This window comes from Magallana gigas, chromosome 2, assembly GCF_963853765.1.
Source record: "Magallana gigas chromosome 2, xbMagGiga1.1, whole genome shotgun sequence".
Taxonomy (NCBI): domain Eukaryota; kingdom Metazoa; phylum Mollusca; class Bivalvia; order Ostreida; family Ostreidae; genus Magallana; species Magallana gigas.
In genome coordinates this window covers 61,177,856-61,194,520 of record NC_088854.1, presented here as the reverse complement: position 1 = coordinate 61,194,520, position 16,665 = coordinate 61,177,856, and the positions used below count along the sequence as shown (strand labels likewise).

The window sequence follows — 16,665 nt, the reverse complement described above, 5'->3', positions numbered from 1 at the left end:
ACAAGTTTCAGCTTTCCTGGCTGATTAGTTTCTGAGAAGAAGATTTTTAAAGATTTACTCTATATATTCCTATGTAAAACTTCGACCCCCCATTGTGGCCCCACCCTACCCCCGGGGGTCATGATTTTCTCAACTTTGAATCTACACTACCTGAGGATGCTTCCACACAAATTTCAGCTTTGCTAGCTGATTAGTTTCTGGAAGAATATTAAAGATTTACTCTATATATTCCTATCGTAAACTTCGACCCCCCATTGTGGCCCCACCCTACCCCCGGGGGTCATGATTTTCACAACTTTGAATCTACACTACCTGAGGATGCTTCCACACAAGTTTCAGCTTTCCTGGCTGTTTAGTTTCTGAGAAGAAGATTTTTAAAGATTTACTCTATATATTCCTATGTAAAACTTCAACCCCCCATTGTGGCCTCACCCTACCCCCGGGGGTCATGAATTTCACAACTTTGAATCTACACTACCTGAGGATGCTTCCACACAAGTTTCAGCTTTCCTGGCTGTTTAGTTTCTGAGAAGAAGATTTTTAAAGATTTACTCTATATATTCCATGTAAAACTTCGACCCCCCATTGTGGCCCCACCCTACCCCCGGGGGTCTTGAATTTCACAACTTTGAATCTACACTACCTGAGGATGCTTCCACACAAGTTTCAGCTTTCCTGGCTTTCTGGTTCTTGAGAAGAAGATTTTTGAAAATTTCTCTAAATTTTTCATTAATTTCTAATTATCTCCCCTTGAAAACGGGTGTGACCCTTAATTTTCACAACTTTGAATCCCCCTTGCCTAAGGATGATTTGTGCCAATTTTGGTTGAAATTGGCCTAGTTGTTCTTGAGAAGATGTTGAAAATCTGAAATGTTTACGGACAGACGGACGGACGGACAGACGGACGACAGACAAAATGTGATCAGAATAGCTCACTTGAGCTTTCAGCTCAGGTGAGCTAAAAATAACGGGTACTTTAGAAAAAATTTCAAAGACTTTTGAATGCAGAACCCAATGTCCTTAAGTAATTGTGGTTTTGTGAATTTGATAAATCCAACACTAAATATTATTAGATAACATTGATCACGCAAGGAGTCGAAAGCACCTGGTTACGCAATGGCAAATTCACTGTCAAGGACTTGTTTGATGCAAGAAATAGTGGTCTAAAAAAAATTATTATATGTCACCATGCAGGTTAACAGGTGTGTGACTGTCACTCTGTCAGTCAATAAATTGGGTCTCAATAGCTCAGTGGTTAGAGGGCTGGCACGGTACGCCAGAGGCCCTGGGTTCGAGTTCCGGTTGAGACCTGACTTTTCACCACCTGTTACATTTGGCGCCCAACATACAAATCCCACGGTCACTCCCTAAAACATTTCCTTAACTCGTAGAATTCTATTCATAAATTCAAGGACGAATTTCTACCAACACGGGGAGTATGTCACCAGGTTAATAGGTGTGTAACTGTCAGTCAATATATTGGCTAGGGTCTCAATAGTTCAGTGGTTAGAGCGCTGGCATGGTACACCAGAGGCCCTGGGTTCGAGTCCCGGTTGAGACTTTACTTTTCAGGACCTGTTTCATATATATTCCAAAACATGGAAATTACATTAACAATAAGGTATTTTTTATGTTGAGTGTACATTGTACACTCATAAAACTCGCATAACACACATTTTCAGCAGTCATGTCCTGCAGCATTCAAGACATTTTGTTACTCGCTCTGAAAACTGTTGTTCGTCCCGCACTTCCCAATTTTAATTAAATTTTGGCTGAAAAAAGTTAGGTATTACACACACTTTTTAGACTTTACAGATTACAGTGATTACGATTGGTGCATTAAATATTGTCTCGACATTTAACGACATATAAGAATGGATTCCAAAGGCTAGCCACAACCAATTATTGGAACTAAAAAAAACTTAGTAAGACTACTCTTGATCGGTGCTTCATTTGTTGTTGAGAAAAATCATGTCAATAACATCACAACTCAAAATACAAGAATTCTTATCAGCCCTTCTTCAAGGTAAAACTTACAAATATTGCAATGAAAAAAAAAACCAGGTTATTGACTAACTGTAATATCAGGATTTAAAGTAATAAACACTGTTTTTGTAATTTCCAATATAAAGTATGTTGTTGCATCACCCGTATTTATAACCCCTGAAGGCAAGATAGTCGCAAGTTATTCACCACAAGGTATATTTATGCAGTAAAAATGTCTGTAAATTAATTTTGTACCATTCTTTCGCCAGTGAGTTTAATTTACACGATTATGTACTCAGAAGACTTGGTCATCTTCACTTCTCTTTCTGAGGAAACTCTGGCAAAGTTACCGATCACCACCATTATCACTAAAAAAAACTTTTAGGGTCGGGGGGGGGGGGGGGGGGGGGTAAAAGATAGGGCGACAGGAAACAGGAATAAATTTTTTTTTGGCCTAATATAGGTATCTTGGCAATACAAGCTGTTCATTCTGACCTTATTCGTAGACCCTGTCTTGAAACTTCTTTGCTTGCGTAGTAACACAAAACTCTCAAATTATAATCATGGTTTTGTTTGTGTACAATATATATATATATAATTATATATTATATGTATTCAACCTATAATCATAACAAATCAGCATTGCCATACATCCCTACCGCATCTTGCACCCAAAAATCACAAAATATTTTGTGAAGCTTGTATTACAGTTTTTTATCACTAATGAGCGATCCATAACATATCAAATTTAAAGAATGACTGGAATTGCCTACAGCGACAGCATGTGTACCTGTGACGTCATATAGCACGTTAGGCCCAGAATCAACTTAAATGCGCAAAATTCGGTCGACTTTTCCATCAAACATAACCAAATTAAATAATACTTTTGCACAGTATCAGTATAAACATAGGAAATACTTATTACCTTCACGGCTTCAGCTTAGATCTGTTTGTCGCAGTGATGACTGTATGTGCAGCCTCCCGCCATGTACCTTCGGAAACCGACGGTTTTTCAAAAAGTTCCGAAATTTTATTTTCCATTACGAGCCCGATCTAATTATCCCGGTCATTATTCCAGTCGTTTTCACTATTGATTCAGTGTATTATGTAGCATTTGACCAAACATTATAAAAAGTAATTCTAAATATATATAGTTGAGAAGTGACATTCTCTCTCTCTCTCTCTCTCTCTCTCTCTCTCTCTCTCTCTCTCTCTCTCTCTCTCTCTCTCAGTCTGCATCCTTTTGCAGACTCTCATTCTGCGTTATATAGCCTTGGCCAGATCAGCTTTACTCCTTACGTCATACAAAGTTAGATACATGTAAATTGATGAAAAATATTTCTTATGATAAATTGAAATACATATACTCTCTCCCTAGCTTTCTCTTTCTTACTCGCTCCTATTTCTTGTCTACTTACTAGTATATCATTTATCGTGATTGTGTGGTTTAGACATTTTCAGCGTGTTTTGGGTTGGGTGGTTCGAGAGATATTTGAATTTGCCAGGGTTGAGGTCCAAGGCATATTTTCGGTTACTTAAAAAAATGTTTTTCCAGAAGAAAGGGAGTTCCAGACCCCCCCCCCCCCCCCCCCCACGACCACCCTCTTGATCACATCAATGTATTTCTGTTTATTTTTTCTCTTTCTATCCATCCTTTTTTCTACTTTTTTCTGTCTCTGTCTCTGCACATCTTCTACTTGCTTCTCTTGTTTTGCTCTCTCTCTCTCTCTCTCTCTCTCTCTCTCTCTCTCTCTCTCTGTATGTGCATGTTTAAGTCTAAATATCTCTACTTACATGTATAAACTTCCTAGTACATGTCTGTGTGTTTCTCCCTCTCTCTCTCTCTTTATCTGTCTCTCTGCATGTGTCTTTCACAGTGTCTCTGTCTCTGTCTATCTATCTCTGTCTGTCTGCCTCTCCATCTGATTGTCTGTCTGTCTGTCTGTCAAACAAACTCTCAAACTCTCTCTCTCTCTCTCTCTCTCTCTGTTGTACGTTTTTTCACTAAACATTTCTTGCAGCTATTGACCTACCCTTTATGCAGATATTAACTATAAATCCGTACATAAGAATATCTCCCTATAATATTTTTAAAAGTACTATCCAATCAAAATATATCTTCTATCTTCTACCCTCTATGCATCTGACTCTTTGTCTGTCTGTCTGTGTGGCTGTCTGTTTTCTCTCTCTCTCTCTCTCTCTCTCTCTCTCTCTCTCTCTCTCTGTGTGTGCTGTACGTTTTCACTAAACATTTCTCGTTATTTATCCAGCCTATTGATCTATAATATGTATTTCCCCTTCCTTGTCTGCCCCTGTGCATCCATCTAGCTGTCTGTCTATTTCTGTCTGTCTCTCTCTCTGCATGTTTATCTCTATATACCTCTATATCTACCTGTCTTTATCTCACTCTCTCCCTTTCTCCCTGTCTGTCTTTTTGTCCATATGCCTGTCTGTCTCCCTCTCTTTTGCTGTCTCTGTATCTCTGTATATCTGTCACTCTGTATAGCTATCTCTCTGTATCTCTGTCTCTCCATCTGTCTGTCTGTCTTTGTTAGACCATCTCTTTCTGTCCTGTCTGTCTGTCTGTCTCTCTGTCTCTCTCTCTCTCTCTCTCTCTCTCTGTATGTGCATATTTATTTAAGAAATAAGCTGCAATTCAAAAAGTTCATTAGAAATGAACTTGGTTGGTCAAGTGATCAAATCTTGTGAAGCCCAGAAGAAGATTTGATCATGTACCAGCCAAATTAATATTTGGTGAACTTATTTTTAATCATTTCTGAACATCTCTCTCTCTCTGTCTCTGTCGCGCTCTCTCTCTCTCTCTCTCTCTCTCTCTCTCTCTCTCTCTGATGGCTGTGTATGTATGAAAAGCTCATCAGTCTCTAAACAATTTTATCTGTCTGATATGATATTTAATCCGTTTCTTTCTCTGATATGTTTACTTTAAATAAATGAAGTTATGAATATGAATAGTATATGGTACTGAATTGGACAATCTTTTATTTCTTATTATATATTTCCAGATGGCCTTTTATTTATAATACAGCTTAATTAGCATGCACAAATATCAGCTAGGCAGGTTATATATAAGTTATATTTATGCAACTACAATAATTAATGTTAATTCATACATTATGTAAGATGATCAAAGATCATAAAAAACGTACAGCTGATTATAATTTAATCAAACTAAAATAAATTACAGGAATATAATTGAATATAGTTATTATCTAATATAAATTTTAATTTAAAACTATCACTAGCAACATTAATAGTTGTTCTCATCATTCCACTGTCTTGGTCATTATACACAAGCAATCTCTTTCTGTTTCAGATTTTATCTATATATTTTCTTTTATTTCATGTGTCTTATTTCAAATTTACATCATCCTCTCTTGGGCCCCCATTCTTCACTTTTTCTCTGTCCCTGGCTCGATAATTGCCACATGTGTGTTTCAGCAGAGTATCATATTTCTAATCTGACTGGGTTTTTGCACAACATTCCAAAGTGATTAAATTCATGAACTAGGCTGGTTTCACTCGACACAAAGAAGTGAGTTTCTGCTATCCCCCCCCCCTTCCCATGAAAAAAAAACCCCACAAATTCCATGACAATAGAATGCAAGTTCAAAGAAAATGTTCATTGATCTCACTGAATGTATGATATAAAAGATGGGGAAGGAAATCATTTAGGACTTAAATCATTCAAATGTACTATTTGTTAAGTTAATTTTGTTAATTTATATATTTTGAAAAAAAAATATAAAATTTAGAATTACCATAAAGCATTTAATCATACATGTAATTGCTTTAAAGTTTACAAAATCAGTACAGTTTATTTTTCATACATTAAAAACTTAACCCAGAGATAACAGTTCTAAGGCTAAGTAATCAAATCAAAATATTTTCTTAATGTACTGTGGAATCCAAAATTATACAATTCAAACTGAATTAGCAATTTAGGTTTTAGAGATATTAATTAATTAACTCATAATTCACCTAGAACAAGCAACATGCATAGCTGATGAAACATTAGTTTATATTTACATGGAAAAATAAAGGGGTCAAAATATACACATTAATCATCAGTGAAACTGTTGTTCTCCACATCTTTTTAATTTAATTCTCTTTAGTCTATGTTACAATGTATGGATGATCTGTCTGTCTGTCTCTCTCTGTCTGTCTGTCTGTCTGTCTCTCTCTCTCTCTCTCTCTCTCTCTCTCTCTCTCTCTCTCTCTCTCTGTTTGTGCACATTTATTTAAGAAATAAGCTGCAATTTAAGAAGTTCATTAGATATGAACATGAACTTGGTTGGTCAAGTGATCAAATCCTGTGAAGGTTTATCAAAAGATTTGATCATGTACCAGCCAATTTCATATTTTGGTGAACTTTTTAATCATTTCTGAACATAAATCTCTCTCTCTCTCTCTCTCTTTCTCTCTCTCTCTCTCTCTCTCTCTCTCTCTCTCTCTCTCTCTCTCTCTCTGAGAAGTTGACACTGCTGACATGTGGAAAACAAATTCACAAGTATTACAGAGAAAAATGTAGAAGTTTTTACTGAACTTAAATTCAAGCAGCAAGAACATTCCTTATAGCTAGTAGATACAATTATCTGATGCAAAAATGGGCAGTATGCATGTGCATCTTTTAATATGACCTAGCTGACATAAAAATAGCTTACATTATGTTTAAATCTGGTACAATTATGAAGTGCATGTGCCAGCATGCATGGTTAAATTGACTGTTAATGATACTATAGTTCTGCCTTATCCTCATATTTTGATCTTAAAAAAATAATATATATATATATATATGCATTGTACTTATCATCCACTAGACAGTCATTACATTTATATTCAATAATAAGCATCACTTAATTTAACCTGGGTGAGTCTAAGACAAACAGGTTACGCAACCACTTTATGATGAGTTCAACAATTCCAACAAGCTCGTAAAGAATTCATTGTTCATGTTTAACAAATTAATATATATGCATCATACCATGGTCCCATTATGATGCTAATTTTTCTGTTATGAAGTTTGATAATACTTAATCGTTGTCATTTAATACCGCCTTTTTCAGATTTTGTTCTGTCACAGTGTAATTATATAAAATGTCTTTGCCATGACAGTTTTGTTGGTCATTGTTTTAGTCATACAAGGAATTATTTAAACATAATGTAAACCTGTTCACAATTCATAATGCTGCTAGGCATGAAACAGATGTAAATAGACTTTATATCATGAACAGAATATGTACATGTGTTCCTTTTCAATTTTTTAAAACTATATATTATATTATATACAAAGTACCATTTTTCATTATTGGACTGTATCACAAATGGTATACACTTCAGAGTCATCTCTTTTTATCCATTAGTACATGAACTAACAATTAAATCTTGTATGGTAACCATTTTGAACTAATTTTATTGTAGTATAATAACAGTGGGTATGATACTCTAACAAAAGAGTGTGTGGATATACATACACATGCCAAAGTTAAAAATCACATCCAAGAAAATCAACATCATGTTTTACTCAGGTCACCTGTCAGTTCCCGTGTTACTTTAATATGTGATACACAACTAGTTTCTGTCTGTTCAGCTACATGTATATATTTGTGAAAACCAGCCTTTAACCAACCCAAATTCACATATATCCATCTTTATATCTAATTCCATTGATATGGCTGTGTGTCTCTTAAATAATACATGTTTTAGCACATACATTAGGTGCTAATACATCCAACTTTTACTTATAATGATCGAATCATGCATGTCCTATCAAATTTGTATGGGATGTACCCCAGATTCTAAAATGAAGAGTGTAATTTAGAATTGATTCTGGGATAGATCTTGAACACTACATTAATCCCACTTCACTTTTGATTGGACTATGATAATAAATGAATTTCTCTAACTTAATGGAATTTGAATTAATGTCATAAGTCTTCGTGTGGATCAATATAAAAAAACATCTAATTGTGCATTAAATATTTCATTTCTCTAAATCACTTTCATGTCAGTGACTTCACAAAATTTAACCTTTAATATTGTCTTTACCAAGAGAAATCAAATTAGATCTAATGAACATGAAAATTATTCAAAGCTGTTTAATTAAATCGGGAAACTTCAATTGGGTAATTAAGAAGCTTCAGGATTCCACTTATCATACAAATGCATATGCTGGTAATTGAAAGAAAACTGTTTTCATTTGAATCTGAGTCTGATCTCCCTCTCTCTCTCTCTCTCTCTCTCTCTCTCTCTCTCTCACACAGTGAGAATACATTAAAAGATTATGCATGCACTTTATCCCAAAAGGCTAATATAGGGGCACCAATAGGGAATTACAAGCTTTGTCACAGCCTTGGATTCCATTGACTATATCATGAAGTGATTGTGCATGTCTGTTTCATTCTACTGTAATCTTTAATTGATGAGATTGAAAATCCAAAAAAATCAGATAACATGAATATACACAATGTATATGTAAATACAGAGTTTCAATAATGTTCTGTGTACTGTGAGAAGGTCATTAAAATTTAGATAAAAAGTGTATTAAAACCTAATCTCTTTTGATCCTCACCATTTCCAATGATGTTATCCCTATACATTTACATACAAGAAAAGGGCTATGATTGTCTTCACCTTTTACTCATTACAACAGCAACCACATGTGCATTTCAAAAGTTATTTTTACCGGTCATATAAGGATTGTATTTTGTTCTGCATGCAACCAATGGTTATGTTCATGTATTGCACTTATATATCAAAATTTGAACTGGCAATATCATATATTGTTATAATTAGATATGATACATTTGTCCCCATCAAAGATGGTAGATGGTAGCCAACTAGGTTATCAATTTTAAGGGAGTGGTGGTGTCATACTTCTTGATACAGAAAGGTATGTAGGACCTATCACTCACCTGAGTAATATAGACTTCTTTATGTGTACATAAAAATGCAGTTGCAAATTTATCAACAAAATTTATCAATGTGGTTTTAATATACAGGAAAATCTCAATAAAAAACCCCTTATAATCAGGATAGAAAAAAGTAAGTGCTGATAAAATTGATCACCATTATGCTATAAATTAGTGACTGTGACTTCTGTTTCCATATAATTATTAGTGGAATTTTAACTTATATGCTTGCTTTCTCAGACAAAACGTGGATAAAACTTCCTTTCTTGATAGGACAATAAAGACATCTTACATCTGAATCCTTCTTTTCTATTTATATGGAGTGTATTTGTTTCCTACCTCCCGAACTGGTCCAAGATATCCCCAGCGTCAACATGCTATTTTAAAAGTAAATAATAGAGATCTACTGGAGATCTCCGAACTGCAAACGTGCAAATTAGGATTTCTCTGGTGGCTCTTCATCCAACTAATTGAATACACCCCTGGTCTGCAGCATATTTCGCTAATATACATTTTATCACAGAACTTTCCCAATTTCACTCATTAAGATAAAAATCATTCACATCAAAACTGACCATGGTGTAAAAAATTATACAATTTTGATTATCTTTGGTAACTTCAGAGCATTCAATATCTGACATAATGATAGATTTTAAGTTATTTTGTTATGGATTGAAGAAAACATATCTTTTTAAATGTGTGTTTTTTTCTTTTTAGAATAGATCTATGTTTTTCAGGTTGAATGTCTATACTAGTACTGTACCGCTTTATCATATTTTCTCGAAAATAGGCTGATTTTCATTTTATTTTTTATTTTTTGCTATAGATGCATGTATATGTATGTAGTGTACATGTAGCTTAAGAAATCCTAATGAAATTAATTGTTGCATTTCACCGTTGCATTTTTCGCTCTTTCACGGAATTTTAAGTGCAATGGTTCCAGTTGCCCCAGTGGAACACCATGTTGATGCATGCCAATTTATAGAATAAACCTAATGCATCATATATCAATAATGGACTTGATTCCAAGCATTTAAGTCTCACCATTGTAATCGTAACATTTATTTATAATCATGTAATCGTTATCGTGCTCATGATAATCAAAAAGTAATCATGATTGTAATTACAAGACTTTTTTTTTCAAGAGTATTGTACTTGTAATTAGGAAAAAATGTATAAAACACCATCTATTCTATATGCCGCCATATTATAAGTTTTAACTGAAACCTCGTTTTCGTTAATTTATCTGTTTCTTTTAAGTTGGTGCTATAGAAACGCATTATTAAAAAAATATAAGTGTTGTTAAAAATATGAATTAAGAGAAATAATAACAACAACGCGTCGGCATCTTCATTTGACTTCATCTGACAAACACACAGTAGAAACAAAGTGGGATCGCCGTGACAGCACCAGCGCCACTAGAACATCGTTAACCCCGCGCTCAAGGAACGCAAATAATCGCAGTATTGACGCAGTGCTAAGTCGATTGGGCTAGTACAGAGACCTTTCGGGGTCCTTTGTGATGCCAATGCGTTTCTACGCACTCTCTTTGTGTATTCACGGCGTTTGAACGTGTTCACACTTCGACCCCACAAAGCTGTTGCTGTGATTATAGCGCACGTTTGGCGTTTCTTCTGTGTTCATTAAGGCCCTGTCACACCAAGCTGCGTCCCCACGGCGTGTTCACGGCGTTTGAAAAATTCATGGAATCGCCGTAGGATCGCAAGGAAAATTCAGAAAAAATGTACCGTTTTATTTGAAAATTTTACAAGTGGAGTCGTCACGGCGACCGAGGCGTTCTTACGGAGCTTCCACTGCGTGTAACTGCGTTTCCACGGATTTCTACTTGGCGATTAACTGCGCTCTCGCCGAGTCTCCGCCGCGCTCTCATGGCGTGCTAGGAGATTTTACCGAGCGTCCACGGCGTGCTCTGCGCGCTGACTGCGTGCACAAGACGTTCTCTACTTCTTGGTAGGCTAATATTAATTTGTACAATTGTATGGGAAAAAAACAAGAATTTACAACTAGTAAACAAATGATTAAAAAATTGTTTTGATTTTATGAAAAGGTACATTGTAATATTGAAACATAGTTACTTCTTAACAATTTGTGAAGGACTAGGATAAAACTTTTAGTAGTCAGGTCTACAAAAAAAATCCGTTATTAGTTGTTAGAAAACATAGAAAAGATTTGAAAACATCAGAACCAAATGGCATGAATTCCATCGACGTCCATTGATAGGTCTTGGAATATTAGCAAATTCTACTTTTTACATAGTCATCTACATCCAGTTTGATAATTATTACATCGCTTGCTATTGTACAACAGCCATTATTCGAGTTTTCGTGGTCTTGATGACAACGCAGTAGAAACGCCGTGGGAGCGCGGTATAAACGCAGAAGAAACGTCACGAGAGCGCGATGAACGCAGCAACAGCTCTTTGGGGTCGCTGTGTGAACGCAGCCAAATGGAAAGCAACTTGTTTAAACGCTGTGGATGCGCAGTGAGAGCGCAGTGAGAGCGCAGTGAGAGCGCGATAGAGACGCAGTGAGATCCCAAAGGACTCCGTGAGGTCTCCGTGCAAGCGCAATTGACTTATCACTGCGTCTACACTGCGATTAGCTGCGTTCCTTGAGCGCGCCGACGGAGCTCTCGTGCCGCTGTTGGAGATCTTACGGCGCTGTCACAGCGACCTCACTACGCTTCTACGGCGTGTTAATCAGAACGCCGAGCCACGGCGCGTACTTTGTGCATGTTCAAAGTGCGCGCCGTCGCATGGCGTTCTTCAATGTTCAAGGCGATCCCACCGCGATGGATGAAGATGCCGTTGCGTTCTTACGGCGCTCTAGGAGACTCTACTGCGTTTACCTTGGCGTTTTACATTATTTAAGGACGCAGCGGGATCGCCGTGAGGACGCAGCTCCGGTGTGACAGGGGTTTTAGCGTATATATGACGCGCCTCCAATATTTTTTTTTTTTTTGCGTCAATCGTACCACAAAAACTTGAACTGTTTTACAGTAAGCGTTATGATATTCTCAAACATGATGTTGATACATGTATAAAGTAGCATTTTTGATAATTTCACGACCTTCAACTACTCAAGGACGTACATAAAATTCATGCCATTTTTCTGATGTTACTAGTTCGTTATGTTTTCTAACAGCTAATAACGGTTATTTTTGCAGACCCGTCTACTAAGATTTTTTTCATGTTAAAAATTTCTCCGAACGTTATATTTCAATCATCTTATTTCATTATAAAAAAAACCCACAAAAACAATCTTTTTTTCATATTATATTTATAAAATTTATGTTTGTTTTGCGTGCAATTGTACTTATTAAAATTTTACATATTTTAAATAACCTTATAAGTAAAGTTGTGCACGCAGTCAAAGCTCTAAACAGGCCGTGTACGCGAGGTAAAAACTCTTTGCACTCCGTTAGCGTAGTGCCTTTGGTGGATACTCGGCGAGAGCGCGGCCAATCGCCAAGTAGAACTCTGTCTCTAATTTCAACATACCTGTACGGTGTATACATAAATGTACAACACTTTCCCCAAAATTAAAAATTTCCTTCGATATATATTGTACAAATTTAGGTGAGTGTAGTCGACACGAGTTCTTGACGAGCTACATGTATGGCGATTGTTCGACGAGAACTGTACGAACGAAGACGACGTCGACCTATTACGACTTGACTATTCATTCGTTTGTTGATTGTCATAGATACTTATCTTTATGGTCGGTCAAAGGTTTAGAGCGAGATTAACATAAGCCTTTTGGCTTGTTTCTCAATCTTCTATGTATCGTCATTAGAATATGTATGATGAAATTTACTAAAAAAAATATTGTTTCAACTAAACTAAAGGTTCAGAAACCTATTCAAAAGAGGTAGATGCAGCATCCATATAATGAAGTAGAGAACAAATAAAATAAATAGAACAGCTTAATCGCAATGGCACTGTCGAACAGGACATGTAAAAATGTTGTACAGGAGTCTATATATGAAACTCGATGAATTTCGAATGCATATTGAGCAGAGATCGTATATATGCCCCCCCCCCCCTTCCCAGGCTCCACCACCACAAACATTTTCAAATCACTCAAATCAATCCTCAACTCAAATCCTTAAAAGAAAAGTGCATAAACTTGAAGTAAAACTTAAGGAAAGTTGGTGACGGCGGGGCAAGAACTGGCTAAGCTACTCTTAAAATATCAAACTCTACTTTTTCAAACGGCGAGAAGCGCCGACATATACTAGTAATACGAAAGATCGCCGATATGCATACAAGACTGGACGATATCAGTTCAATATGTCTTCGAAATTTGTCCGAGACTTCAAAACTTAAGGAAAGTTGGTGACGGCGGGGCAAGAACTGGCTAAGCTACTCTTAAAATGTCAAACTCTACTTTTTCAAACCGCGAGAAGCGCCGACATATACTAGTAATACGAAAGATCGCCGATATGCATACAAGACTGGACGATATCAGTTCAATATGTCTTCGAAATTTGTCCGAGAATTCAAAACTGTTTTGGATTCTCGCCGCTGCTCGCCAAGCAGCGTCGACATAAAGATACTTTTATTCAAAATGCACAGAATCCTACACGACACCCGAAGAGTTATGGAGAGTTGTGACATTGTGACCGCGGGGTTTAGGGGCGTAAGGCTCCCTACATGTGGATTGGCCGCTTGTTAGGGCATTGGGCTCCTGTGTTAAGACCTGCTGCACCATCGTTAGATATCAAGACACTTAATGCATCTATAAGGCATCCTGTGTAAGGACACTAATTAGGATCCGGTTAGGGCCTTTATTTAACTATATAAACAATTTTCTAACACAAACTAATAAAATACTTCTATATTAATAAAAACATTACATACCCTTTAAAAGTGAGTAAAAGAACGCAAATTACTATTACATTGCACAGACGGAATTGCCAATATTGTCCATCCATATATATGTGAAGTCTGCCATAATACAGTCTGAACAGAATAATGCAATTACATATGTACATAAACAATATCACCGTGAAGATCAAACAGAAAGTAAATGGATAAACGATTGTACAATTTGATTATTTTTTTAAATAAACAGACACACTTTTTTTATGTTTAATAGATATTAGCGGTCATAATTTTATATCAACACCAACTATGATTCCCTTTATTTCTTACGAAAATTCATAGCTCTGGAGAAACTGACAGGACTGAAATCTACACGATTGGTTGAAACCTTCAGTAACCTAGGAAAAATCACGGCCTACACGAAAAAATCATGTCATGTCAAATTCAAATCGTATACAAGACGATTCTGTCTCGTTTATCTAACGTACTGATATACAATGCCAATAATTTAGCTGATTTTTTTTCTTACATTTTACTATCAATTTACTAAGTTGTTAAAAGAAATATGTAGATATAAACAAAAATACATGTAAATTGCTTTCTTTGATGTATCGGGTTATGTAGGTAGCGATCATTGTAGAAAATGTTGCCATCTTCATATCGCACATGAATCATCAAATAAAGCATTTTATTGTTTAATTAAACTTAATTAATGGTATAAGGAGTAAAACAGAAATCTTTAGCTAAAACGTTAATTATGCAAAACTTTGCATTCTAAAAAAAAGCAATTCATTGTCAATTCTGTTACAAGTACATAAGTTAAAGTAATATTCACTTCTCTGAAGTTCCTACATCCACAGAAAGGTGATGATTTGTAGTTTTGCAAAGTAATATTTTTCTTATTTTACTAGACAACAATAAAATGTATCGTTCACATTAAAAATTTGTGTTATAAATTGTATACAAGTCTTTCATAAAAAATGTAATTGGAGTCTTTAGAAAAAATTAGAAACTCTTCTTCATATGCATGGAGGAATTAATAAAGAATATAAAAATATTTACTGCCCCCCACCCCCTCTCCTGGAGGTATGTAAACAACTCGACCGATTACATCTTTGTCAGTGTTAAACAAAACCCTGTTTTACTTTATCACATATTAATATGTTTTTAGAAATCTTTGAAAGCTACAATTATCCCTCCCGATCGAATGTTCGAAAGTCTGCATCTACATGTATTTTTCAGAAAAAAATGAAATATATACATTACCTTGAAAAGACGCGACTCACAGTAATTAATTTCCTCTATTAAATTTTTTTAGTTTATATGCATAATAAAAATGTTGGTTTTAAAAAAAAATTAAAATGAAAATTTTGAATCGGCAAATTTGGATATATCGTACATATATCGAACAAAGCCCTCGAGAATCCTTGTATCATTGAAAATGACTGAAATGAATTAAGACTTTTGAAAGAATTCAATTTTTGTGAAATAAATACGTTTATGTACTAAACACTCGTCAGATGAAATTTAAATGCTAATATCTTGATGTGTATGTCGAATCACATTCCCTGTATAAGCATTTACGTGCAGGTTCCCGTCGGATATGGATAACAATTCCATTAAATATAAAAAAAAATATTCATTCCATTATATATGATATTGTGAATGTCTATCGAAAATATACTCAATTGAATTATCAATGGGTATGCCTATGACATCGATACTTCCTTTTCTTAATTGCCGATGTTGTCTCACTCTTATATAAACTTGGGGTCAGGGGCCCGTTTCACAAAGCACACTTAAAACTAAGATATAGCTAGGGAAAGAATTTTTTCCTAAGTTCATTACCATTCAAGTCGTATCTTACTAAATTTCTTAGTTATCTCTTAACTTTAAGGCAGGTAAATCGATGTTTTATGACCAAACTTAACATGGCGACTGTTTATGTAACATTGAAAAGAGTTATAGGGACATAACATTGATCAAAAATATACTAGAATACACATATCAGTAAGACCTTTTCACTTGAATTCTTAATTGGAAACTTCAGAACAATCCAGATAAACACATTTCTTCAATTGATTTCATTAGTGTATGTTCAGATACATGTATACATGTACATTTATTAGATATCACCATTTGGTGAAAATTTATATTTTTTTTAGATTATCTGATCGCACGCGCAGGTAGATGTGGGAGTAGTTATATACAGCACATGCACTGATAATAACTAAATAATACATGCCCAAATATCGCTGATCCCTTTGATAAAAACAGATTCAATCACAAAATAAATACTCATTTAAAGAATGACTAGACGATTTGCCCGATCCCTCAATGAAATTAACTTTTCTTTTTTCGTGAGAAATTTTAGTAGGTATTTTCTTTTTAAGGGTTGAGGGATCATCTGATTTTTTGTCGGGGGAGGGGATTGTATGGGTGACGGGGAGGTAGTTTAGGATTGTCAATGCTACATGTGTATCCTCCATAAAATCAACCTTTAAAAAAATCTATATTGTTATTAGCTCAAAAGTCACATCTCTTCATTCTAAATCCTTCTTGTGACTGCATGTGACTATTGTATTCTATTTTGGATAATGTCATATGATATGATAAAATCATAAAATCAGGATTTCTCAGCGAAGAATATTCGGGTGCATTACGTTATTTCCATCTACTTGTGTATGTATGTGGATGGTAAAATAAAATACAAACTACAAGTACTCTTTACACTCTATTGACACAATTTACTTTTTAGAGATGTTTCCATGTGAATAAGAGAATGAATTTTCACATTCACTAATAAAGTGTATGATGGGTATTAATTTAGAATTAACAATATAATATGAAGTTGGCTTACAAGATAGTGTGACCCACGGAAAATGTACAAGTCGATCGGTATTC

The 16,665-nt window shown here is 35.3% G+C and overlaps 1 non-coding gene across 1 annotated transcript; it reads left to right on the top strand.

Annotated features, from left to right (window-relative positions):
* Positions 1-1,488: 1,488 nt before the first annotated feature.
* On the top strand, positions 1,489-1,561 carry Trnat-ggu (transfer RNA threonine (anticodon GGU)). Its single transcript has one exon. It is a non-coding gene; the product is annotated as a tRNA-Thr (tRNA).
* Positions 1,562-16,665: the final 15,104 nt, after the last annotated feature.